This window comes from Ambystoma mexicanum, chromosome 11 (assembly GCF_040938575.1).
Source record: "Ambystoma mexicanum isolate Mex_15411 chromosome 11, UKY_AmexF1_1, whole genome shotgun sequence".
In the NCBI taxonomy this organism is placed as follows: Eukaryota; Metazoa; Chordata; class Amphibia; order Caudata; family Ambystomatidae; genus Ambystoma; species Ambystoma mexicanum.
In genome coordinates this window covers 703,729,181-703,756,206 of record NC_090934.1, presented here as the reverse complement: position 1 = coordinate 703,756,206, position 27,026 = coordinate 703,729,181, and the positions used below count along the sequence as shown (strand labels likewise).

Genomic DNA, 27,026 nt, shown 5'->3' with positions numbered 1-27,026 from the left:
AGACAGTAGTCAGTCCCAGAGTATGGAGTTTATATTGGGGGGTCACTATGACACCCCTGTGTTACTGCACTGAGGGTGCTGTGTAACACACATCACAAAAACACATGAGGCCCTATGGAATAAAAGACCCCATAGCCCATTAAACACATCTAGAGTCAAAGAAACACACTCAAATCATGCCCAAGAGTGAGGGTAAAAGAGTCTCACTCTTGGCAGGAGAAACTAGAGTGCATTCCGCCTCTCCCGGCCGCTATCTTGGGTAGGTATTGCACCTCGACCAAGGTTCACCTGCTAATGCTATTTCATTGGAGTGTATAAACATACTCGTAAATGTATGCGGATGACTACGGAAAGGCAAAAACTTAAGAATATTTTTTTTGTTTTTTAAAAAAAACTAAAAAAGTGAAGTAGCTCGATTGTGCCCAAAGAGCCGGTGGAACTAGGCTAGAAAGGGAGCTGGAACTCTCAAGGGCTGGATAGAGTGCACCTCCCAGGAACGAAGAAAGGAGCACTTGTGGACAGAAATGACTGCCACTGTATTCGTCATCCTCAGACGGATTAATGCATGATGTTGTATACAGCTATGTTGAAAAATACAGACACATGAATGCCTGGTGGGGAACCTGGATAAGTACAGGCCTATACCCCCAATAGAGCAATGTCTCGGGTACGGGTCTACCACGCCCGAGTGATTGACTACTCAAGGACAGAAACACCACTCTTCATGTGGTGTAGATTACGGCCATCTAGATCGAACTCCATCGGAGAAGTGGAGGCTCGTGGGAGGCACTCAAAGGTATCAACTCAGGAAGGTGGTGCAGCTGGTACTAATCAGAAAAAGGCTGATGGTGTTGCATGCATTACGTGGGCAGGGAGCCGTGCCCTAAAATCTGAGGAAAATGGCAATGTGAGATACTTATCCATTCATCACCGCCAATTCGTTCCATTGTATTTCTTCATTCAAACCTTGTCTATTAGTCTTGAGTCTAAAAATCCAGCTTGGTTCCCTCTTTAATAACATGTCATGCAAATTGCCTCCACGTCTGGGTAGATGTATTCTTTCTATACCTATCCAGCTAAAATCATCTGCACTATGTCCAGCTTGGAGAAAGTGGGTTAGAAGGGGGGTGGGGGGGAGTGGTCTTTTTAGTTCTTATACATGATTTATGTTTAATCATCCTGGTCTTGACCTTTCTCAATGTCATCCCAACAAACCGTAAATTATATGGACATGTAATCAGCTAGATGACTACCGGGGTGTTTCAGTTAGTAAGTGTCCTTTGTAATTAACGTGTTTTTAATCCTACATCGATCTGTGTGCTCAGACATGTTTGTTAACATACTGTGCAGTTTTCACACGGGGCATGCCTTGTGGGGGGATTGGTATTCCAAAGAGTTGTTTGAACTGGATTGCTGTTCTGTGGTTCTTGTAGGGTATTCACCAATTTGTCGCGAATGTTGGTTCTTCGCTTTAGAGCAAAAGCTGGCTCCTGTATAGGCTGTTCTCCTGTATGGAGAATGGGCCAGTGTTTTGATTTTGTGCTTAATTTCGTTCAGAAGGGGTGAATAACTGAAGACTGCCATACTGTTTTCGCGTGCCGGTGGCTTGGGGGGGGTGTTGCAAAGTAATGGCCCTTGGGATATTGCGTGCCCGTCTGTATGTTGAATTGACTATCTGTTATGGGTACCCTCTATCAGTCGGTTGTGTTTTAAGTTCCTTGGCTTGTTTCACATAGTCCTCTGTATTGCTGCAGAGTCGTCTGTACCTGAGGAATTGGCCAAATGGCAGATTGTCTCTGAGAGCCCTCAGATGATATCTAGGGTGGACAAAAAAGACACTGATAGAAATTCCCTCCTCTCGTTCCCTAGTTATCAGTCTTCCATTTTCACTGGTGATAGCCAAATCCAGGAAATTGATTGCTTCTTTGCTAGGTTCGATGGTGAAACGCAGATGTGTGTTGCATGTATTGATCCGGAAGTGGAACTCTGATAGCTGTTGTGTGCCTTTAAAAATCATAAATACACTGTCGATGTACCGACGCCAGATGGAAATATCATTCAGGAAGGGGTTGGTTACGTGATAGATGTTATCCTTTTCAAAAGCGTCCACATATAAATTTGCCAGGCTAGGGGCAAAAGTTGCCCCCATGGCAGTGCCTGAGATTTGTTGGTAGAAAATGTCATTGCAGAGAAAGACATTTTTAGTGAGAGCAATCTCGGCTAATTCAATAATGAATGAGGATGGTACGTGATGTAAATCAATATTATTTATTATTATTTATTTTCGCATTTATATAGCGCTACGAACCCTCGGGTATCTGAGCTCTGCTTCTTATTACCCACGGTGTGTGGTGCTCATTTATCGACCTCAGAAGGATGAAAGGCTGAGTTTGGCCCTGCCGGGATTCGAACCTGCGTTAGCAAGCTCTGCACGGATGTCAAAGGAAGCGTTCAACTCGCTGTGCCACTTGACCGGCTAGTTTCCGGAATACAGTTTCCTGAGTCCAGAAGTTTTTTAACCATGGAGAGGGTGACTGCCTGTGGGACCTTGATATATAGCGACTCTTTATCCATAGTAACCATGCATTCTTCTTCTGCATCGAAGGTGAGGGTGTCAAGGAGCACTAGCATCGCCGTGGAGTTTTATGTAAGATTGCATCTTTTTCACTTCTTCTTTTATAAAGAAGTCAACATATTGTGAAAGGGGTTCTAGCAGAGATTGTATTCTGGAAACTATAGGCCTCCCTTGGCGAGGGCGAAATGCCCTTATGTATTTTAGGTGTCACATAGAAAGCTGGAATCTTAGGGGGGCTAGGGCAGAGAAAAGCCTTCTGCTGCTGATTCTTCAACCAGCATGTTAATTATATTCCTAAGTGTCAGAGTGGGGTCTCCTGGTAGAATACGGTAGCTTGTTCTATCTAAGAGGAGGTTGTCCACCATGTGGTTATACTCATTGGTGTCCATCAAAACTATAGCGCTGCCTTTGTCGGCAGGTTTTATCGTCACTGTATAGTCGTTAGCCAGACAAGGGAGTGCATTGAGTTCGGCCTTAGTGCACTTAGAATGTATGAAAGGTATACTCTCTTCCATTTTATCTAGACTTTTCAGGAGAACTTGTTCAAATGTAGCAGATTCCACCGTATTGGTGTGAATAGGTGGAAAGAATTTAGACTTCTTCCTAAATCCTGTGATGTCTGGTGCATTTTCCATAGCATCCTGAAAGAATTGCTTGAGGCGTATCTTACGCATGAGTTGGCATATCTCTATTCTGATTTGGAAGGGGTCGTAAATGGCTGTGGGCACAAATGACAAAATCTTATGGAGTATCCTTTCCTCGTCTTTGGTAAGAACATGTATGGATAGATTGACAATCAAGGAAATGGTGTCTGGGATCCACCTCGTCCTCTGCTGCGTGTTACTATTGATGTTTGCCTCTGTTGGCACCGCGCAGGCCTAAAAAAGGCACATTGGGTCTTGTAGGGGTATTGCCCTGGTTTAAATTGAACTGTAGGCGTCGGTTGTCTGATATGTTCGATGACCCTGACAATGTTCCTGATCCATATTTGACTGTTTTGTATATCTGAAATCGAATTTGTGCTGCATCCCTTCAGGCTTGTTTCACAGCTTCTGAATAGTAGCCTGTGCCTACAAATGGGTATATTTTCTCATGTTCAAATGCCGCAAGGTCTTTTTTGAGTTTATTACGTTTTTTGTTCAAATTGAACTCTTTGAAATCTTTGATTGTGTCATTGAGGGCTGTGAGTTATATATTGTAGAGGTCAATCGCTATTTTCAATTTGAGGGTTTTGTTTTTGTCGTCTAATTCCAAAAGCAGTTGTTCCGTTACACGCTTAGCCGTGTTGATTATTAAAATCAACCAGTCCCTCGTGCATTTATTTGCTATGTAGGACCAGTCTATGCAAAACTGTATTTGATCCAATAAAATCCTTGGTTCAATCTTGATTATAAGCCCATTTGGAGCCACATGTGCCCTGAGATATTCTACCATTAGGGCTCTGTGTAGCTCTGTGCGAATGATTTTCTTTCGTAGAATTTCGATTTCATTCCAGTCATCTGTATTGCTGGCAGGGATAGTATTGGGATCTATGCCCAGAATGGATGGGTTGGCTAAGATCCCTTTTACAAGCTCTTTGGCAAAGGCCAAGTCATTATTATCTGACTCCTTGGCTGGTGAATTCCAAAAACAGGTCAAGGGCAAGGCAGGGGGATGTGGGAGAGGAGGGAAGGAGGGGTGGTGGGTGTCTCAATTGGCTACTTGCCTCTGGTAGAGCTAAGTTTGGTCGACAACAAGGTCTGGGAGGACCCTGTGTATTATGACGACTTAATCGTGCTCAACAACCCGGTAAGGTTGTACGAAAAACCATTTCGAATAACAGGTCATGAAGAAGATGATCCAAATTATAAGAATCATTGAAACCGGTCGACTATACATAGCATGAGTGACCTCATGCTAAAGACAATGTCCCTCATATTTGGACTTGGACATGTCTAACAAAGAGTGACATTTTTATTCTGTAAAAAACCATATTAGTTTAAGGAAGACTAAAGTTGTGTTCTTTAGTACGAGCATTTTTATAGTGCCGATTACACTGTATGGGCTCATAATGGTTGTGTCTGCCTCCCAACAATGGTAATTAAAATACAGAGGGAATCCTGAAGTGAGGACAGTGCACCACCATTTGAACAGAGACGGAAATAATGCACATTACGTCTCCTATTACCAGCACTCATTAGCCCTTACAGGTGTCTCTTTTTAGTATCTTACTTGGTATGCTTTAATGAGTTGTTATGAAAGAAGTTTAGATAGGGTCAGTCTCTTCGCTATCCCCTGTTAGATAGGTGATAGAGCACCCGCAGCCTAGGGATAGAAGGCACCATAGAGGTAGGGACAGGGTGTTCTTCCCATAGGGAGAGCAGTCTAGATTGTATGAGTGGTACTTAGATACCATATTGATTGGAACCTTTTTGTACAAATACTTTTCCATGACCGTTCATCTGTGATACAAAGTATTAGCATTAACGGTCGGATAATGTTTTGGGACTGCGAGTTCAGTTAATAAGAAGCTTCCGGTGTTTCTTTGTAGCATGTGATCCAAGCAGATTCAACAAGCCTCAGAAATACATATATATATATATGGGATACATTACTCACCGTAATCGTATTTCTGATGCTTGTATCTGCTTAGATTCACATGCTGTGCATAGGCCGACATCTAGTGGAAGCTGCGGAGTATTACAGTTTGTTTTTCGAAAATCGAAAAAGGGCGTCGACACAGGGCGTGCCAGTAATACTATCCCTAGTGTGACGTCCACTGTACCCATGATCCCTCACGCGTCTAGGATCCCCAGATTGTGTTTTTCCTGACATGAGGTAGCATGAGGAGTAGCGTGAGTACAGATAGTCCAAGCAGATAGACAGAAAGGTAAGAACTACAAGCAACCATGCGCCTTCTCTCGGAGGGGAGGAAGGGTGGGTCGCATGTGAATCTAAGCAGATACAAGCATCAGAAATACGATTACGGTGAGTAATGTATCCCTTCTGAGGCTTGTGGAATCTGCTTAGATCACATGCTGTGCATAGATTAGCGAGCAGTACCAGAAGCAGGAGGTGGGATGTGAGAAGGGTCATGAGCAAACAGGTGTCTTAGAACCGCTTGTCCCACTTGTGTATCTGTCTTGGAATGAGTGTCAATGCAGTAATGCTGAGTAAAAGTGTGAATAGAGCTCCAAGTAGCTGCTTTGCAAATGGTGTCGAGGGGAACATTTGCAATGAAAGCCAGAGTGGCCCCAATGCCTCTAGTAGAGTGGGCCCTTGGCGTAAACGGCAGAGTCTTTTTAGAAAGAGAGTAACACAGCTGTATACAGTTGATAATCCACTTAGAGATAGCGCCCTTAGAGACGCAATCCCCCTCTCTGCCTGTAGCTACGGAGACAAACAGTTGATCTGTTTTCCTTAGCGGTCTGGTTTTATTTACATAGTATAAGACCGCCCTACGCACATCTAGGGTGTGTAGTATCACCTCAGCCGAGCTTTGTGGGTTTTGGAAGAAAGCCGGAAGCTCGATGGACTGGTTTACATGGAACTTGGATATGAATTTTGGTGAGAACCTAGGGTGTGTGCGTAAAACCAGTTTGTCCTTGTGGATAGTAAAGAAAGGATCTTGCACTGACAGAGCCTGAATTTCACTGACCCTTCTTATGGAGGTAATGGCTACTAAGAAGGCCGTTTTATAAGTCAGGTGTTTGAGACTACTTTTATGCATGGGTTCGAAGGGGGGCCCCATGAGCTTAGCTAGCACCACGTTGAGGTCCCATCCTGGCGGTGGGTTCGAAATAGGAGGGTGAAGTCTCTTTACTCCTTCCATGAAGGCTTTAACCACTGGTACTTTCCACCACGAGACCCTGTTATGGGATGTGGTGTAAGCCGAGAGGGCTGCCAGGTGTACTTTCAGAGAGTTAAAAACCAACCCTGCATCCAGCAGGTGCAGCATGTATGTTACAACGTTGGAAGGAGTGCAATCAACCGGGTTGATTTGTTTATTCTGGCACCAGATAACGAATCTTTTCCACTTGTCAAAGTAACAGTGTCTTGTATTTGGTTTCCTGGACTCTTTTAGAATGTCCATACACCTCTGTGGTAATTTGAGATGTCCAAACTCTATGACTTCAGGAGCCATGCTGCTAGGTTCATAGAGTTGGGTTCCTGATGCAGTGTTTGACCTTGTTGCTGGGACAGAAGGTTGTACCAGGCTGGGAGTCTGATGGGCTCGCACACCGCCATCCTGCGTAGGTGTGGAAACCATGGTTGTCTCGCCCACATGGGAGCAACTAGGATGAGCGTCATTGATTCCTTGTTCATCTTGTACACCACCTTCCTGATGAGGAGTTGGTGGAAAAGCGTACGCAAACATCCCTGACCAGTTCATCCACAGGGCATTCCCCTGGGAGTCCGTTTGGGGGAACCTGGATGCAAATCCTGGGCATTGTTTGTTTTCGCTTGTGGCGAATAGGTCTATAGTGGGGAAACCCCACTGAGAGAAGAGATCTTCTACTACGTCTCTGTGAAGGACCCATTCGTGTTCTTCTGGGAGGGGGTCTCTGCTTAGAGCATCCGCTAGGGAATTGAGCTCCCCTGGAACATGTTGCGATGACAGGAAGATGTTCCGTCTGAGTGCCCATATCCATATTTTCTGGGCAAGCTTGGACAGATTTGGCGAACGAGTCCCTCCTTGCTTGTTCAGATAGAACATGGCTGTCGTGCTGTCCGTCCTGATCTGCACCGACAAGTTCAGTAGATGGGGCTCGAACGCCTGCAGCGCACGGAATACTGCCAGAAGCTCTAGCAGATTGATGTGGTTCTTGGCTACTGGGTGAGACCAGAGACCCTGAGCTGTGTGGTGGAGATGGTGAGCTCCCCACCCAGTCAGGCATGCATCTGTAGTAACCACTGCCTGTACTTCGGGATCGTAAAAGGATTTCCCCTTTGCGATATTCTCTCTTGTCCACCAGTGTAGGCTCTGTACGAGTGTTGGCGAAACGACCACTAGATCGTCCCACTGACCACTTGCCTGAGACCACTGTTTCGCCAACCATTCCTGCATGGGACGCATGCGCAGACGCGCGTGGGGGACCAGGTAAATGCATGACGCCATCATGCCCAGTAACCGCATAGCTTTGCGTACTGTTATCTGTTGACCTGACTGATAATGCGGAATTTGCAGAAGTATATTCCGAATTCTTCCTTCCGAAGGGAAGGTCAATTCTCTCTGAGTATCTAGGATAGCTCCTAGAAACTGTTTTGAGGTGCTTGGCACCAGACTTGACTTCTTCTCGTTGATAGAGAAGCCTAATTCGTGGAGGAGGTCGATAGTCCTCTGAATGTTTGATCTGCAGATTCCTGGGGTTTCCCCCGTTATGAGCCAGTCGTCTAGATAAGGGTACACTGGGATTGCCTCCCTGCGTAGGTGTGCAGCTGCCACCGCCAGTACCTTGGTGAATACCCTTGGTGCTGAAGCTATCCCGAAGGGCAGTACCTTGAATTGGTAGTGGCGACTGTCCACCTTGAAGCGCAAGTATTTTCTGTGCGCCGGGAGCATAGAAATATGAAAATAGGCATCTTTCATATCCAAGGTTGCCATGTAATCCCCCTTTTTTAGGAGTGGGATTACCTCTTGTAGCGTGGTCATACGGAATTTTTGGGGCTTGACATACTTGTTGGCAGGCCGTAAGTCCAATACTGGGCGCATTGTTAAATCTTTCTTTGGCACAAGGAAGTAAGTTGAATAGATACCCTTGTTTACCTGGTGTCCTGGGACGAGTTCTATCGCGTCCTTTAGGAGCAGATTGTAGACTTCCTCGAGGAGGATCTTTTGATGTTCTAAAGAGTGGACTTTTTGTCTTGGAGGGTGGTTTCGGGGACGTTGCAGTAGTTCTATACAGTACCCCTTGGATACTGTCGACAGCACCCATCTGTCGTATGTTATCCCTTCCCATGCCTGGGTGAAGCTGGATATTCGTCCCCCTACTGGGGTTGCATGGGAAGGGACCCTGAAATGAGCGTCACTGCTTTGGTGGAGGCGTGCCGCCTCCTTTACTGGGGCTGCCTCTGCCTCTACCACGTCCTCTTCTACTAGCCCTACCTACCTACTAGACTGTTGTGAGTTGGTGTTCCACTGTGTACCCTGGGTGTGGGAATAGCTATTTCCTCTATTGGAATTTTGGCCGCGGGGGCGACGAAAATTGCCGTTCCCTCTTTGGTTAGGTGGTTTTGTAGTTAACTGGCCAAGGGATTTGAGGGTGTCGAATTCCTCCTTAGCGTTTTTTAGTGCGTCCTCGACTGCCTTTCCAAACAGGAGATCACTTTCCACTGGTTTGTCTAAGAGTGCGGCTTGTGTTTCTGCTCTGAATCCCGACTGTCTCAACCAAGCATGTCTTTTGATGACAGTCCCCTCTGCTATAATTCTACCCGCATTGTCTGCGGCGTCTAAAGTTGCTTTTAAAATGCAGCCTGAGACGTTTCTTCCCTCTGCACAAATGCGAGATAGCTGGCTCTTAAGGGGTTCGGGAGCGGAATCTATTAGTGCTGCCACTTCTTCCCACTGATGGCAGTTGTAGCTGGCCAACAGTGTGGTGGAATTCGCGATTCTGGTTTGGTAGGCTGCCGTGGAAGCTACTTTTCTACCAAAACCATAGAGTTTCTTACTTTCTTTGTCGGGGGGAGCCTCCGAGGAAGATAATGGGGTTCCAGCTCTCTTGCGGGTGTTAGTTACGACTAGAGAGTCTGGCTTAAGTTGGCCTCTAATATATAGAGGGTCCGACTGGGCTGCTTTAAACAGCTTCTCTACTCTCGGGTTTACAGGTCTTGTCAAGTTTGGGTTGACAAGGGATGGTGCTATTCTGCGTTGAATAGATTTCAGGATGGGAATGGTCTGGGCTACTGTCTTCCTTTCCCCTATTAGTTCCTCCGCGAAGTCCCTCTCTTCTTGGACACCTTGTGTGTCTATGTGGAAGTGGTTAGCTGCCCGAGAGAGCAGTTCATTCAGTAGGGGCTGATTATCTATTGGGGAATTAGACACTGGGGCTTCCCTTTCGACTGGTGAGTCCATCCTGAAAATATCTGGGCTATTTTCTGGCTCATCCTCGTCTTCGTCCTCCCCGTAATAATCTGACACTGCGAGATCTTCTGGTGTCTCAAAATCCTGGCCCTCTATAAGGGAAGAGTCTCCTTGGCCTGTAGGGAAAAGGCAAGAATAGGGTTGGACCTCGAAGGGTTCTGAAGCCTTTACTGGTGTCTCGACCCGGGGCCTTTTATTTGAAGGGATAGGGTCCCTTGAACCTGAGGGAGAAGATTCCTGAGGGTTTAAAACTAGTAGTTGGTCAGGGTGTCTTTCGAAGAAATTTGCTAAGGAGGACATCCTTGACATTACTCTGTCAATGTCCTCGCATGACCAGAGTTTTGAGCTTGGGGTGACCCTGCTGGAACTCTCTATGGACTGTCCCTGAGAAGACTTGGACGGGGAAGTCAGTTCTATTGTTGTGGGGGATTGCAAGGGTTGTTTCCTTTGTTGCTTACCCCCTTCCCCGTGGGTGGAAGTGTGTTTACCCTTTCCCTTATCTTTCGACGCCTGGCGTCGAGGATCGGAGGTGGAACCCCTGTGTTTCGAACTAGGCTTCGAAACTGGGCCCTCCTCACTCCCAAGTGATGTACCCTTTCCCTGGGGTGCAGGCTGGGGATGGAAGCCGTGTTAGTCTCCGGACGAGTGATCTTCCGTGATGTTAATGGGCGAGGCACTATGTGCAAGTGTGGAGGCTTGCCTGACGTCGTGCGGCGACCTCGACCGGGACCGCCCAGAGGACGTCCTTTCGGACCGCTCCTTTTGTGCCTCTTTCCGAGGTTTCGACGACGTCGAATCTCGGGTGGGTTTTTTGTGTTTAGCGTGTGTATGTGTAACGCTCTTGTCGCCGGGGGACTTCCCCATAGTCGCCGGGACGGACGACCTTCCGAGGCCGGGGACGTGCGTTAGGCTGTCTTTCGACGCCTTGGTGCCCTCGCCGTCCGAAAGTCCGGCGTCGCTGCCGTCGCTGAAGGTACCCTCCGCCTCCATAGCTGCTAGCTTGGCGTGGTGGGCCCAACGCTTGGTGGAGCGGTCCTTAAGAGTTTTTGTCTTAAACCTGCTACAGGCCCTGCAACCCGCCTCGGGGTGGTCTCTGGGCAGGCAAAGGTTGCACGTAGCGTGCTTATCTACCCAAGGGTATTTTTTATTACACTTGGGGCAAAACTGAAAGGGCGTACCCTCCATACGCGCCTGTGGGCAGCGGGCAAGTGTGTGTAGGTAAGAAGGTGTTTCTAACCGAGTGTGGAAGTGTACCACCCCCCACTCTCCCTACTGTAGGGCCGAGGCCAGCGGCCCAGGCCCGAGCCGAGGCGGAAGCCTCAAGGCCCAATCCGTCGGGTTTCGACGTTGATCTCCTCCCCGGTTCGGCGTCGAGATGCTGGTCGACGTAGGGGTGAGAAAATGGGGCAAATTAGAATTATTTTTAAGTGTAAATATGGCAAAGCCAGGGAACTCCGATGAAGTGCTTCCGACCAGAATGGCGGAAAAAAACAATCTGGGGATCCTAGACGCGTGAGGGATCATGGGTACAGTGGACGTCACACTAGGGATAGTATTACTGGCACGCCCTGTGTCGACGCCCTTTTTCGATTTTCGAAAAACAAACTGTAATACTCCGCAGCTTCCACTAGATGTCGGCCTATGCACAGCATGTGATCTAAGCAGATTCCACAAGCCTCAGAAATATATATATAAATAATTGCCAATCACTACCACCTAACCCCAAACCCCACCCACCTGAGAACCCACTGTACCCCATGCCCGCTCTGCCCGGATGCTGCCCCACGCTGACCTCAAGCAAAAGATAAAGAGATAAAGAAGTGCTCGGCACTGTATAACCGGCTGCAGTAGCAAGCCCCGCCTATTCCCCAAGAAGCTGCCAACAAGCTCCCTTGCTCCCACCCCTACTCATTTGGGTGGTTGCCAAGACATAATTCTACCCAGGAAGCAGCTTCGGATAGCATCCACATGCACCAAAAGAGGATCAGACAGTCGTCAAACTGCGTCAACAGACAAGGTAGGGTGACTACTAGTAGTAATTGCTACGTCAACGCTCACTCACCCCATCCTAAACCACTACCTCTGCAAAAAGCACTTCAACCACTAAACATACACACCCAGGACACCCTCTGGGGAATCCAGTGTGAACCCAATTTACATGCTTACATTGAAATGGCTATTGTATGGTGAAACACAGGCCTTCCTCCCACTAACTAGGAATCTCAAATCTAGGTGTGCTCTCTCATTGTCTACCATTTTTTTAAACCTAGGCCTTTCTCCCACTTTCTAGGAATCCCAAATCAAGGTGTGTACTCCCTTTGTTTACTATTTTGTGAAACCTAGGCCCTCCCTTTATTGATATTGATATTTTATTTCTATCGCGCTCGTACAAAAGTGTTTCAGAGTGCGACAAGGCAAGGGAGGGTAACAGGGGAGAACAAAACAGCAACCTTACTAGGCCCAGTGACATTGAGAGTGCGCAAGTGCATGGGAGAGGGGGAGGGGAAAAGTGCATGGGAGAGGGGAGAAGTGGAAAGTGCGAAGCAGAGGACAAACGGATAAATAACAAATAATAAAGGCAGCAAACAGTGGTAGTTCAGCCAGCAATTTGCAAGTGCTAGGTTTAAGGCAGCAGACAGGGTAGGTCTGATAAGTGCAGGAAGAAAAAGGAGGGGGCTGTATGGGTACAGATACAGACCCCAGTGCAAGGGGTGGCCTGGAGGCAGTGCGGGAGGGTGGCGGGGTGAGCAGGTACCTGGGCCCGGAGGACAGAGGGTGACCAGGTACACGGTGCCAAGGGAGAATAGATCAGCAGGGGAGAGGGGTAGCGAAGGCTAAAGAAAAGAGGAAGGTCTTGAGGTGCTTCCGGAACCGGAGATGGTTCTCCTCAAGTTTTAGAGTGGCAGGGAGGCCCCAGCCGAAGACAGATCTACCCCCAGCTCGTTTCTTTTTAAAACGACTGACTCTGAGGGAGTTAGAGGTAGAGGAGCGAAGACCCCGAGAGTGGAGGTATTTGTGGAGGGATAGCTGAAGGAATTTTGGACCCAGGCCCCAGAAAACCTTATGGACAATGCAGAGGGTTTTGAATTTAATCCTTCATCCACTGGGAGCCAATGGAGAGATTTCAGAGCTGGAGAGATACGATCCCAGGGCTTGAGGCCAAGGACAAGTCTCGCAGTCCTGTTCTGGATTAGTTGCAGAGGGCAGAGAGTAGAGGCAGGTGGGGGTAGCAGGAGGGCCAAGGGAGGCCGGCCAGAGAGTGAGGGGAAAGGATGGTGAAGGTGTGCCGATAAGGAGGATCTCTGTCTTGCTGGCATTCATGCAAAGATCATTGGTGGCACACCAATCTTGAATGGCAGTTAGGCAATCAGAAATGAGAGAAGGAGAGGAGGTGGTAGAGGGCAGCCTGAAAATTAGTTGAGTGTCATCAGCGTAGCACTGGAAATTTAAGCAGAAAGTGGCAATGCAGTGGACGAGAGTTGCCAGGTATTGGTTGAAAAGCCAGGGCGAGACGTTAGATCCCTGGGGAACACCACAGGTAGAGAGGAAGATAGATGAAAGGAAGGACCAAAGTTGGACCTGGGAGGGTCAATCTGAGAGGAAAGAGGTCAGCCAGGCCAGAGCCTGATCAGTGATACCCAGGTTTTCACGGAGACGGTTGAGCACTATGATATGGTTGACCGTGTCGAAGGCAGAAGAGAGATCGAGGAGGATGAGGACAGAGGGAATGTTAGAGTCAAGGTTGGAGAGCAGATCTTTACCCAGGAAGACCCAGCAACCACTGAAAGCAAATAACTACAGCCAGGTCACTACCCAAGTTAACTAGGAACCCGTCTTCTTCCCATTTTCAACTGCGCTATCCTCTACCAACGCATAATATCCTGCCAGCGCCTCGCTTAGACCGTCCATCAATAGATAGAGGAACACCAGAACCTAACCCACTAATTGGACAGCCACCCACAGAGGGCTTCCAGCTATCACAGCGCAAGATGGTAAGAATCGAAATCACCCAAGCCACAAAAGGCCCTACAGGCGGGCTACTGCCCCTGTAACGTCAATACCCACCATCCTACTACCAAGGAACACAAAATGCCCGACACACTGCTGGATGCTTCCGAAGAGAATCTGAACAAGGAACACACTGAACTGACCCACATGCTCACCCCTTCTCCAGTAGAAATCGTCACGAATACAGAATGTACCCCAACAAACTACAGCCAACAGAACAAACATCATGAGAAGAGAGAAATCCCTATATCTTACAATGTACCTCGCAATAACCGCAGCATCTCGACACTTTAACGCCATCGACATGTCCAGACATGCTGAAAGCCCATTTGAATCCCGCAGAAAAAAAAAAAAAGAGGACCCCAGAAGGGAAGGGTACGAAACCTACATCCTCACTCAAAAACACAAAGGCACCGCCAGCATCCACATGAAAACACAGAAGAAGATGAAGAAGCTGGAGAATTCTTCAACCCAACTATCAATCTAATAGACCGCCTCAACATCGAAGCAGACTCTGCGGATCACCAACCAATCTGCAACACCACCATAGAAGCACTCCAACTGAACAACGGCAAGACAAAACAAGGATAATAAAACAAACCTAACCACATCAAAAAGATTAATTGCAACCTAATCAATGCTACATCAATGTCCAAACATGCCACCGAGATCTACGATCTCCTATGCAACAGAGGCATCAACATTTTATTCATGACCGAAACATGGATAGATGGCAATTACAAAATCACACTCCACAACTGCCTCCCTGACAACTTCAAGTGCTCACAAGCAAACAGGAAAAACAAAAGAGGAGGAGGACTGGCTATAGCATACAATGAACACTTGAGAATTAAAAAGGAAGAACCACTAAACATTGAAAACTGACAATCCTAAAAATTAGAAAATAACCACCTGCCATCCAACAAGATCACTCAGATCAAGCAACGACATTCGCCACGAACCAAAAACATACAATAAAAGAAAATTCAGGAGGATCATCTTTTCCTCACCAGGCAGCAATAACCTGGAATGACCTGCCAAAAAACATACGCAACACAAGGGATCATCTGGAATTCATAAAATTACTCAAAACTTGGCTCATTGCTCCAGAAACAGAAGGAAACTACTAGGAAGCATAGACCCAGCGGGAAACAAGAATCCCAGGGAGGAACCCATGAACCCTAACTTAATCTTCCCTAACCAGAAAGCGGGACGCCCGACCACCCATGTCCACATACCGCTAGTCCACAGAGGAAACTTATGAAGGCAAGGATGCAACATGGGATGTGCACGGAGGGAGCAGAATCCTCTAACCTAAACATCGCCAACCCCAGGGCAGGGAAACACGCCTGCATCAGCCAGAGTAACACTAGGCAGACAAACTACAATACCAAACACACAGGATAATCGGATGTTGAGCACAGAAACGCACTGACCCAAAAAAAAACGAACTTAAACTCAGCTAACGGTGCAAACCGAACTGAAGCTGCCAACAGGACATAACACTCACTCTATTCCCACACTAACCCCCACCTTTTTTTTTTCACACCCTCCTTTTCAGATCTGCCAGAGCGCCTGGGGACCACTCTGGCAGCGGTGACAGTGCGTGGTACAAATACCTTTAACATTAACATGCCAGATCATTAACAGGGTCAGGGCCATGACCCTGCCAGAGGGCATGGGTGGGAAACCTTGAGGGGGTAATTTGCATTCCCCCCAAGAAGGGGGAAATGGAGTTAGGTGCCCAGTAATCGTTACCCCCCTCAAGTGCCATGCATATTACCAAAGGTCCCTCTATTTGTCAAATGATGCCTCCCAATACTGTTTCTGGCCTATGTTCTCTGTTTTCCGTTTCAGGACTTCAACTCTGAGAGTACATCTGGGAGCAACCAAGAAACCCCAAACCGGGTAAGAAGAACAGAATCAAGAAAAGAAAGGGAATGGACAGGGAATTTCCTTGACAAACAGAAATTAGATACTCAACACCCAACCTGCCACCCCCAAATGGATCGCAAGCAAATGGTGGGGCAACATAAACTGGGAGTGAGGAGAGACTAAAAGGGGAAAGAGACACACAAAAACCCTCCCCAAACCGAATTGGCAACAAAACTCACCAGCACCTAAAGGAAAAAGCCACATGGAGAACGAGCAGCCGGTGCCCCTGGCTGCTACCACACCCCCAGAGACTGCAAATAAAACGTATGCTGGAAAAGAGGAACTGATTAGAGTTTTCTTTTTAAAAGATTCTCAACTGTGTAATCCAGCCCGAGGAAAAAGACAGGCACAGATTGGATCTTAGAGCCGGATGAGCGTTGCAGCCAAAGGAAAGGGGAGTTGGAGACAGAAGGAGTGGCAGTGTGTCAGTTCAAGTGGTGAAGTCAGGTGGTGTGGAGGTGTAAAGAGACTAGCTGGAGTATGGACCGAGGAGCGCAGTGCTAGAGAGTTTGTGGCAGAATTGGAACAGAGTGTAGGTGAGGAATTTGTGAGAGAGGTACCTGTTTGTGAGAGTGAAGCAGTGAGTCAGAGTGTTTATGAAGGTGAAGGTAATAGTGAAAAAAGCGTGGGAGTTCGGAGTAGGGGAGTGAAGGTAGTATGCAGAGGGAGAGGATGCGGAAGGAAAGTAAGGATAGTAGGAGAGGGTCTGTAATGAGAAGGGTGCAGGATAGATAAGTTGGGAGGTAAGAATAGTGAGAGTGAGTTTATTGGGAGAGTGAGCAGGGCACTATATCCCTGGAAGGGTGCGCAGAGAACCATACCCCTGAGTAGGGTGTGAGGACAAGGGTTGCAAGAAGTGAATTGAGGTCAGGTGTTGTGAGAGGTGAGAAGAGGGGTGTAATGGGAGGTGAGAAAAGGGTGTATTAAGGCGAGGGGTGTAATGAGAGGTGAGGAGAGGGGTGTAGTGAGAGGTGAGGAGCGGGGTATAGTGAGAGGAGTGAAGCGAAGTAAGGAGAGTTGTGAAATGAACAGTAAGAAGAAGGGTAAAAGAAATGTCAGAGGACAGACAAGGAGAGAGAGAGTGTGTGAAAGCCAGAGGGACAGAAGAGGAGAGAGAATCAGAGAGAGATAAGCAGGCAGATTAGGAAGAGAGAACAGAGTAAAAAGACCGGCGGGAGTAGGAATAAAGAAGGGGCTTCTACTAAACTGTCGATCTATGGGCTGATCAAGCAAACCCCTGATGAGCTTTATCGAGAAACTCTTCGAAGACTTCTGCCCTCGGGAATTAAGATCAGAAGGTAGCGTACATCCTACCCCTTCTTCAAGTACCATTTTGCAGCCTCAAGCTCCCCATGCAGTCTTCCATCTGGCTCCTTACCTTGCTCCTGTGATACTGCAGCTGCTCCTTTAACTGTAAAAAGAGGACTGGCACCCTGATTAATTAATTCCAGGCTACTTTGAGAATTTAAGCGTCCACTCGCTCAGGCATTCAGAAGAAAGGGTTGACAGCGCTATGGGTTCTTGCTATTATATTTTCCTTTTTACTTTGCGTTTTCTGTTAGCCCCGGTTTGCCACTGGATGACAAAAAACATTCCTCATACAAAGCATACAAACAACATCCAAATTTAACTTAACACTACACTAAAACAAATAATTGCGTACACATGCATTCTTCTGAACTGCCACGTGCTCACACACATGAAATCAATGAACTCATTAGCACACACTTCCTGGGCATACTCTTTCTTACAGAAACAAGGTACAAACCCCACGACACATCTATTATCCCCGACATGCTTCCCCAGCACTAGCTCATCCACCACAGCGACTGCCCACACAAACAAGTTTGTGGAACTGCCATCATATATAGACTCACTCACACTTAGCAATCACATGCACCCCCATACACATCCTTTGAAGTACTCTCTCCCACTTGCTCTCCTCCATCACACCCACACACCACCTTTCTCCACCTCATTTACCGTCCTCCCCCGAACACACAACCCCAACTTCCACACTGACTGGACTGACTTCACAACTAACAAACAACGCTCCCTCTGCACCAGAAGCATATCTACCTTGGCGACTTCAACCCTGGTAGTTCCCATCCAGGCAAGAACCCCATATTAAAGAGCATCTTCACTCTTCTCAGGCCTCTCACCTCATACAACCCACCACCTAAACCACACATACAGCTGCAACAGCTTGGACCTTTTGCTTTCAAGCATCTTTGCAAGAACTTGAAATGCCAAAACTCTCCAACTTCAGGAGCTATGCAGCCAAACTCAGTCTGTAGATTTCGATGTGCAGATTCTGTTGTGTTAACAGTGTGTGTGTGTGTTGGAAAGAGCTTGATTGTGGGTTCCACCACCATGATTAACAGGTGGGGTATCACACTTGCCATTCCCATGTTGGTGCAATTAGAATTACCATCTTACTCTCTTTTAGCAGTTTGTGTGTGACGCTATGTATCAGTGGTGCCTGGGGAAGAGCATAGACAAGTATTCCTGATCATGCCATTGAAAGGGCACACCCTACAGACCCTGGCTCAGGGCATCTGGAGGCAAAAATTAGGCATTTGTACTTGTCACAAATACATTTATGTTATTGCCCCACTTGTTTAAAAGTGTTTTGAGTGCCCTTGCGATTAGTTCCACTCGTGTTCCTGTTGGGACATCCTACCTGAGACTGCCTGCTAATTATTTGTCCACTCCAGGAGCAATCCGGTCTTGAAGTCGTGCCTCTGTGCGTATCCACCAGTACCAAATCTTTTGGGCTACCTGTGACAGTGTCTGGGAGTATTTGCCACTCGGTTCAGGGAAACATTGCTATGGCATTCGGTCTTCATAGGAAAACTCCTGTTTTGATGCAGCGTCTGAAAGCTGTGTAGCACTTTGACATTTCATTGGGTTCAATGATGGTGATGTCTAAGATGGTGACATGCAAATCTGCCTTCTGACAGGGCCACTTGCATTACACTTGAGGGTGGAGATGCATTCTCAAAACCATCCTGGAGGTGTCTGCTGTAATCGGTCACTTGCACAAGTGGCGCGGGTCTGATAATGGTCGCCCTGTTCAACATGTTTGTGGCATTCTACCATTGCAGAGCTACCACTGGTAGATTCTCTCAAATACCTGCCACTTGCTACCACTAGGCTCTGAGCCATTCCTAAATCAATCATATGTAGTCTTGCATGCAGTACTAGGTACATGCATGACACCATGATACCCAGTGGTTACATGACATTTCACAATGCTACTGATGCTGATGGAAGATCACTGGGAACTATTGTCTGGAACGCCAGGATCCTTTCCTTTGAAGGGCAGACTTGCATACATTTCTGCCCCCCTGAACATTTCCCACTTGTGAGGAGGTCAAAGTACATTTTGAGACATTTACTGAAAAAGCCAGTAAAACCATCTATTATGTATTCTGGTAGCACTACTTGGTGTTGGGCCCCATTATGAGCCAGTCTTCCAGATATGGATCCCTTTTCTGCAAAGATGTACAGAGTGGACAGTACCTTTTGTTAACACACTTATCACAAAAGTAAGCACTTAGCATTGATAATGAGTGTTTCCTACCTGCAACCAGAGGAATTTCTGATGCTTCTGAAACATGGAAATGTAAAAGTATGAATCTCTTATGTCCAAGGTTGCCACAAGTCTCTTTTTATTTTAGTAAGGGTATTACCTATGTGGAGCAGTGCCATGTGGAAACATTGCGGCTTCACAAACCTCTTGGTTACCAAAGGTCCAGGACATGCCTCATGCGCAAGTTCTTCTTGGGCACTAGAAAATATTTTAAATGCATCGCTATTCTCTTCTGGTGTTGAGAAGTGTCCTCTATGGCCACTTTATCTAGCAGCGTTCATACCTCTGTAGATGCATGTTAATTGTATGTATCTTTTTTACGCAGTAATGTGTACACTGGTTTAATTAAGTCCACGCAGTAACCATTAGTCACTTTATCTAGTATTCACTGGTTTGCCCATATTTCCTATTACACCAATGACCAGTGCACTTAAAATTCCAATATTACTATTCAAGAATTCTACAAAATCTATTCATTATCTTTAGTACCCATAGATACGCTTCTGGTGCAGGGAGTATTCAAGGGTCTAGTCACCCTTGTTACATAATAATGTCAACTCTGAGCCCCAAAAAGAACGTTGGGGTTACTCTCCCACACTCTCAGAGAATTTCAATTGAGCTCTTTTAATAAATATTTTATGACTGAGTATTAAAGTACTGTGAGAAACCTGAAGGCATCCTCACTTCCTTCTCCACAGGATCCTCTGCTCTGGTGGCCAGGGAAAAGCACTCGCTTTTGGATCCCGACCCTAGGGGTGGATATGAGAGGGAGGATCACTGAGGTGGAGGAGATTCGGGGAAAGGAATGATGGTGTCCTTGGGTGAGACGCGGTATCCCCGTTTCCATTTCACAATGAACCTTCAGTCCCTGAAGCCTTTATAGGGTACTGTCAAAGCCCCTCCCTTCCTTCCTTTCCCTCAGGTAAATCATCCGTATAGAGGGACAGGAAAGAGAACAATAATGAGAATACCTCCTTATATAGGCAGACTAGACCCACATTCCCCATCTCTGGTAAAATCAAGAAATTGTCCAAATACATTCTACCCTCCACCTATCAATGTAGATGACCAATGTCCCCATTGTCGCACACACCAACGGTCCCATATTCATATCCCTTTAAGACTGGGACGAGGAAGAGGCAACTAAGAGTAATGCATACTTCCCTCTGTGTACACTACTTTTGTACTGGGACGAGGAAGAGGTCTCTGGAACACTACTCGAAGAGTCAGGCATGCCCGATTGACAAAAATAATTATGGTCAGGCAAAGGGCTTGCACCTGCAACCAATTGAGCGGCTAGAGGAACATAAATGGAATCGAGATCCAATTCAGAGCAGGATGGAGAGAGGCTGGTGAAAAGGATGCTGACAGCTGCATGAGAGCAAGAAAGATGCTGATGCCAGGACGTGCCCTGAGAGGGTCAAGAGTGCTGCAGAGCCCTGAGCTGTGTGCCCTGCCCCCCCCCCCCCCTGGAGCTGGGGGACACAGAAGTCTCCAGGAAACCACCCAAAGCAGCAGGAAAGTTTGGACGAGGCAAGCGCTGCTCACCGGGGCTCCGGATGAGAGAGAGGTGAGCGAGTGAGAGCTGGAGAGGAAAGCAAAAGCACCCAGAGGAACAGCCGTACACCAGTGAGTGATGGAGAGAGATCACTCATGCTGGGGCGCTCCACAGGCTTAGTATAGGCAAAGGAAGATGCTGATTGAGTGAAAGCATGTAATGAATGGGTCTGGAGCCCAAATGTACAATATGAATACAGAACAGGCTGCAAAGTACTTCATGAGTTATTGAATACCAAACTAAGGAAAATATATGCTAAAGATAGGAAAATACTGCACAAGTGAACAGACAATTATGTGCATTTACGAACTAAGTGAATTTGAAGGAAAAACATTTATGAGTAATGTGAAAAGCCAAGGGAAAACCAGTAATGCATTGTGAAGCAAGTGAACAGCAAATGATAAGCACTATTGGATAGTGTGAAAGCAAGGTGGTAACAAGGAAAAATACCACAAAGTGAAGTGTGTGTGAAAGTCAAGTGTTGGCAGAGTCAAAAGTGAAACAGTAGTGCATATGGACTAATGAGACAGGTGCATAAAGGAAATCTGTGTTGGCAAGGAAGTCCAATGAGAAGTAATGAATTTTAGAAAGTGCCAAAGATTATCGGTTGCGTGACCTGTGATGGGTGGACCGTGCAGTCTGACAACTGCGCCTAGACCGAATACCCCCTACTTGGAGTCAACTAAGAAAAGTCAAGAGGCTCAAGCTGTTTTGCCCAACAAGTGTTCAAGTGACTAAAAGAAAAGGCAAGTTACATGACGTGTTGAAAAGTCTGAAATGTTTCAAAGTGGATTTCAAATCAGTATTGAGAAATGAGCATGTTGAATTGACTGTGAATTTGAAGCCAGGAGATCTGAGTTCTTGGGGAAGGGAACCCCAAGGTCTTTTAGTGGATCTGATTTGAACTTGGGGAAGAGGAAGCTGAGAGTAAGCCAGAAGCTGTTAGAAGCTCAGAACTATATTTTGATTACTATTTCTTTGGTTGCAAACATCAATACACAATGTATGTCTTTAGTTGTGAGGGCATGTTTAGGTTTTGGACAGAGAGGGACTTTTGAGTTGAAGTTTATGACGCAGACTATCCTTAGTTTCTTTAGGTAGGGAAATCCTACATTAGCATAGGGCAAGTTAGTAGGCCTTACTCCATCCTGACATTTAAGAAATAAACCATTGATTTTCAAAAAAGTGAATCTGTTGTCCGTCTCTTACTTCATGATGCCTTCACAGATCGTGTCAGGGGTGGGATGCGGCACAGCCGATACAAGTTAATGAACCCCTATGTGGCGGAAGTTGAACAACCCCCAGGGAAGGATACAAATGTAAAGGTGCAGTATGAAGATCGAGTTTCAACACTAAGTAGATCAATTTCCCTTCAAATGCAAATCCCAATTAAGTGTCAAGATCCATTCTATAGATAAGAGATCCTTCTTGATACCCTTCCCATGACCACCTATCATCTGAAACACTGGGATAAACTTTTGCTGATGATTAGAAAGCCCCAAATCTTTATTAGACCTGGATTAATGGGTTTGATAGGCCTGAAACAAAGGTGCTCCTCTGCTCCTTCCCCAGCGTCTCCCTTAGAATTAGTGAAAGAGGAAAGCACAGAAGGGGAATACAAATAACTGTCTAATTGAAATTGATATAAAGTCCGACATCACAGAAGACCTAGAATTTTTTTTTTTTATGTCTGATTTTAGAAAAGTGAATCTGTTGTCCGGGTCTTACTTCATGATGCCTTCACAGTACCCAAACTTATTTTAATATTTATAAGTATACACTATTATTCAAATCAATTATTCAAAATATTTCTGAATTTCGTACATCGATTCAAAGAGATACATAGTATGTTTTCACACCTCCCTCATACAATTCTTCCCAAAATTAAATCATATAACACATCTTGCATTGATGAAAAACAATGTAACAGTGAATATTCACCAATACAAATGTTAGTTGCATTTAATATCCAACGCATTTTGAATAACAATGTATTAATCTTCAGGGAATTGCCATTGATATATCTGGTCTCTTATATGAAACCCCAATTCTTCAATTTTAAGCAGACCTATTTAAGTGACCTCATTAGGTCTACATGAAATAAGTATCCTACGTGTTCAATGATGTTGAGGCTTACCATAACCACTCCGATCTTGTTCCAGTCTGTCATAGTCTTATTTGAATTTGCAGTCTCTCCCCGTACTGTATGTCTTGTACGTATCTTTTTAGGCAGTAATGTGTATGCTGCTTTAATTAACTCCATGCGTAACCATGAGTAAAGTCACTAGTTGGTCATTTCCCCTCATGAGTAGGCAAAGTCCTTTATTTTCCCCCTGATGGGGTGGAATTGGAGCAGCCACCAATATCTTCAGTACTGCAGCATTGACTGCCTGTCAGGCAGCTCTTAATGGTTGCAATTGAAACTAGCTGTTCTTACTGTACGATTGTTTGGGCCCTGGATCAAAAGTCCTTCAGGCATGTCACCCCATTGGGCTCAATTGTACTTAGCAACCAAGGTGGTAGCGTTGGAAACTATTACACTGTATGCTTCTGCAGTGGCCATTTTACTTCCAATAAAACATATTTACTTATTAAACTAATAGGTCAGTGCATCCGTTGTGGATGCTGGTCTGCTATAGCATCTATATAACTAGCTGCAGTTTTTACCAACCTATCAATATGCAAACAGTAGAACTGATGCAGGTAATTTGTATTTACGTTCGATTTATTCTACAGTGAACTGCTTTTATTGTGGCTGATGGTTCCAATGTAAGCAGCATTTGTTTCTTAAATAATTCCAGTAATAGAATGTATTTTGCAATTTGCTTTGGTGATTTACGATTATCCTCCATGAAATCTCTATCCTCATGGACCTCCAGCATCTTGATGGCAAAAAGTGTAGCTACCTTTTTCACTTGTGTAAAATAGGAGTACTGTTCATTAGTAGGGAAGTTATACTCCGGGGAATCGATAAGTAAATTCTTCCAGCTCTATGTGTTGGCGTCTTATTCATCTTCCAACTTCCCTTCTTCCCCAAGGCAGGTTGGTAGAATAACAACCGGTCCCTGTGTTCACCAAACTCATACACAGAGTATATGCAAGAGTTTTTAATTAACTTTTTGTGTACAGACCAAATCAAAATGTGTCAGGTGGGTAATGGGTCAGTCTCAATCTACAACAGGCAAAAATAATAGGGTTCTAACCTCTTGTCAAAAGAGGGTCTCTTCATGAAATGTTTGGGCACACCAAGTTCCAAACCAAAATAATCAAAGTCAGGTGGCGGATGCTAAGTAAAGTGTTCAAAAAGTGCCTCCACAGCCCCACAAAAGAAAGGGGCAAATCAAGCACTTCCCTCCTCAAGGAGGATGTTAAGGCTCCGACCAGTGTCTGGCCAGTGGAGTTTGTTTAGTCATCCCTCAGGCAGGTAGATTTTATTTAGGGTCCACCTGCTTGTGACTTCCTAGTGCTTTTGCACTCTGCTTGCAGGTCAGTCGTGACTTTATGCTTCGTTCAAGATTGGGGCTTCGGGCTGGGTGTCGTACGCCCAGGTGGGGGTTAGCGGAGAAGCATGGCCCAACTCCCAAACCTTCACTGTCTGCTCCTCTTCTTGTTATCCCATGCCCCATTTCCATCCTCGGCTGACCTTCCAATCCCCCGGCATAGTCGTGCCATCCACCTGTGTGCTTTCCCCTCTACCAGCAAGGACAACTGTAACTCCTTTATTCTCGCTGTTTAAGTGGGCTATTCTTGTTCTTTTCACGGCCTAAAATGGTCAAACTATCACACTCTCTAGCTGTTCGGCCCATCGTTCTCCGTCTCTTTTCTCCCTCCGATGAACCACACACTCACCTCTGAGGATATCTTTCTTTCTTTCTGTAATCCTTCCTTACCTCCAAGTCATGTACTTTCTCTGAGGCACACCAAACCAGCCGCCTTGATCTTGACTGTTTCCTCCTGCTCCACAAGACAAATCTCCAGTTCCATCTCCTCCTATCTCCCTCCTCTACGATGACTTCACACACTCCCTTATCCTTTTGGCAGATTGCATCTCCTTCCTTCCTCTCTCTAACAATAGCTCTCTCATTCTTCTCTTCCCGTTAAGCACAACACTCTGCTCCAGTGTTGCCTTCCCAATAAGTTTTCTCTCCTGCACAATTTTCACCTGCTCTACCTTCCAGATGGTACCCTCACATTCCTTTTTAAGGTTAAACCCATCCGTTTCTGCTCCCAAGCACTTCCTTTCTCTCTCCAACAACCTAGGACCTCTTCCTGCTCGCTACAACAATCAGTCGTCTACACGACACTACAAGCTCTTCCTCTAGGCAATCTTTTCCTTATCTCTATGCTAAGTATCAGCTTCCTTACCACACATCAGTATTTCCTCATTCCTAGTATCAGCCATAGCATGCTCCTGGCACAGGGAGTCCAGGACAGAGGTCTCCCAGGGTCAGCTGTTCTCCTGCCAGCTCTGCAAAGGCTCGACACTGAGAGACTATGATAGAGGCCTTTTAAATGCTGATCTTGTCTCCAACAGGATGATGCCTTGGGCTATTTCTAACATTTGTATAGTATGGGCTACCTTGCCTGAGACTGGACCGTGCGCTTGATGCCATTTGGGTTGAGTGGGGCAGGGCCTGAGGTTATATAAAATGATGCCACAGTTTTTGCATTTTAAAAAAATATTTGTTGGCTACTGGTGAAGATGCATGGGCTGTCTTTTCTCCTAGCTTCCGTCTGCAAGGCCCCTTTCCTCAGGAGCTTGTTTTTGCTGCTTTCTATATCCATCATGCCAAGCTAAAACATTCATTACTTACCGTAATAGTATTTCTGATGATTGTATCTGCTTAGATTGACATGCTGTCCATATAGTCTAACATCTAGTGGTAATCACAGAGTATTGCATTTTGTTTTTGGAGGATCGAAAGGGTACGTCGACATGGGCATGCTTGTAACACTTTCCCTAACGTGATGTGTAGTGTACCCAAAATCCCTCACGCGTCGAGGTCCCTTTGATTGTGTTTTTTCTGCTGTGAGGGAGTCTTATGACCAACGTGAGTGAGTACAGATAGAGAGAGAGAATAGTAATATGTCTATGTTCCTTCTACTCTGAGCGGGGAGGAAGGGTGGGTGCATGTCAATCTAAGCAGATACAATAATCAGAAATGCTATTATGGTAAGTAATGCATGTCTTCTGATGCTTGTGAATCTGCTTAGAGTCACATGCTGTGCATAGACTAGCAAGCAGTACCCAGAGTTGGAGGTGGGTTGTGAGAGGGAACGTAGTAAAGAGATGTCTCAGTATTGCTTGTCCCACCTGTGAATCAGACCTACAGTGAGTATCTAGGCAATAGTGTTTTATAAAAGGTGTGTATAGAACGCTAGGTTGCTGCCTTGTAAATGGACTCAAGAGGAACATTTGCATGAATGCTATGGAAGCCCGAGTAGAGTGTGCTTTATGGTTGAAGGGCAGAGCTCTCTTGGCAAGAGTGTAGCAGAGTGTGATGAAATTTACAATCCACTTTGAGATGGCTGATTTAGAGTCAGGGCCCCCTTCTCTACCAGCCGCCACTGACACAAAAAATGGATCCTTTTTTTCTTAGTGGTTTCGTCTTTTCCAGATAATATATGACTGCCCGGTGCACATCAAGTGCGTGAAGGCTCCTTTCTGCACGTTAGTGGAGTTCTGGAAGAATGTGGGCAGTTCTATTGACTGGTTCACATGGAACTTTGAAATGAATTTAGGCGCAAACCTTTGGTGAGTGCGTAAAACCACCTTATCTTTGTGAATTGTGAGAAATCGGTCTTGAACTGAAAGGACCTGTAACTCACTGACACTTATTATTGAAGTGACTGCCACTAGGAAGGCGGTCTTGTAAGTGAGTGCTTTAAGGCTAACCTTATGCATTGGTTCAAAGGGAGATCCCATTAGTCTAGTTAATACCACATTTAGGTCCCATCCGCGAGCTGGGATTGACATTGCGAGATGAAGTCTTTTAACCCCTTCCAAAAATGCCTTGATCACTGTGATCTTCCCCCACAACACCTTCTTTTGGAACATGGTATAAGCTGAAAGTGCAGCTAGGTGGACTTTCAGGGAATTAAAAACCAGACCTGAGTCCAGTAAATGAGTTGGGTATAAGACAATATGTGTTGGAGAGCAGTCTATGGGATTGACGCTCTTAGAACGGCACCAGATAACAAAGCGTTTCCACTTATTGGAATAGCAATGTCTGGTGTTCAGCTTTCTAGCATCTTTAAGAATGTCCATGCATCTGTGAGGGAGTTGGAGGTGCCC

General features: G+C 46.0%; 1 protein-coding gene across 3 annotated transcripts in view; it reads right to left on the bottom strand.

Moving 5' to 3' along the window:
• The window catches only part of QSER1 (glutamine and serine rich 1), a 1,726,564-nt gene that overhangs the window by 759,126 nt on the left and 940,412 nt on the right, over window positions 1-27,026 (bottom strand). The window lies entirely within an intron of this gene.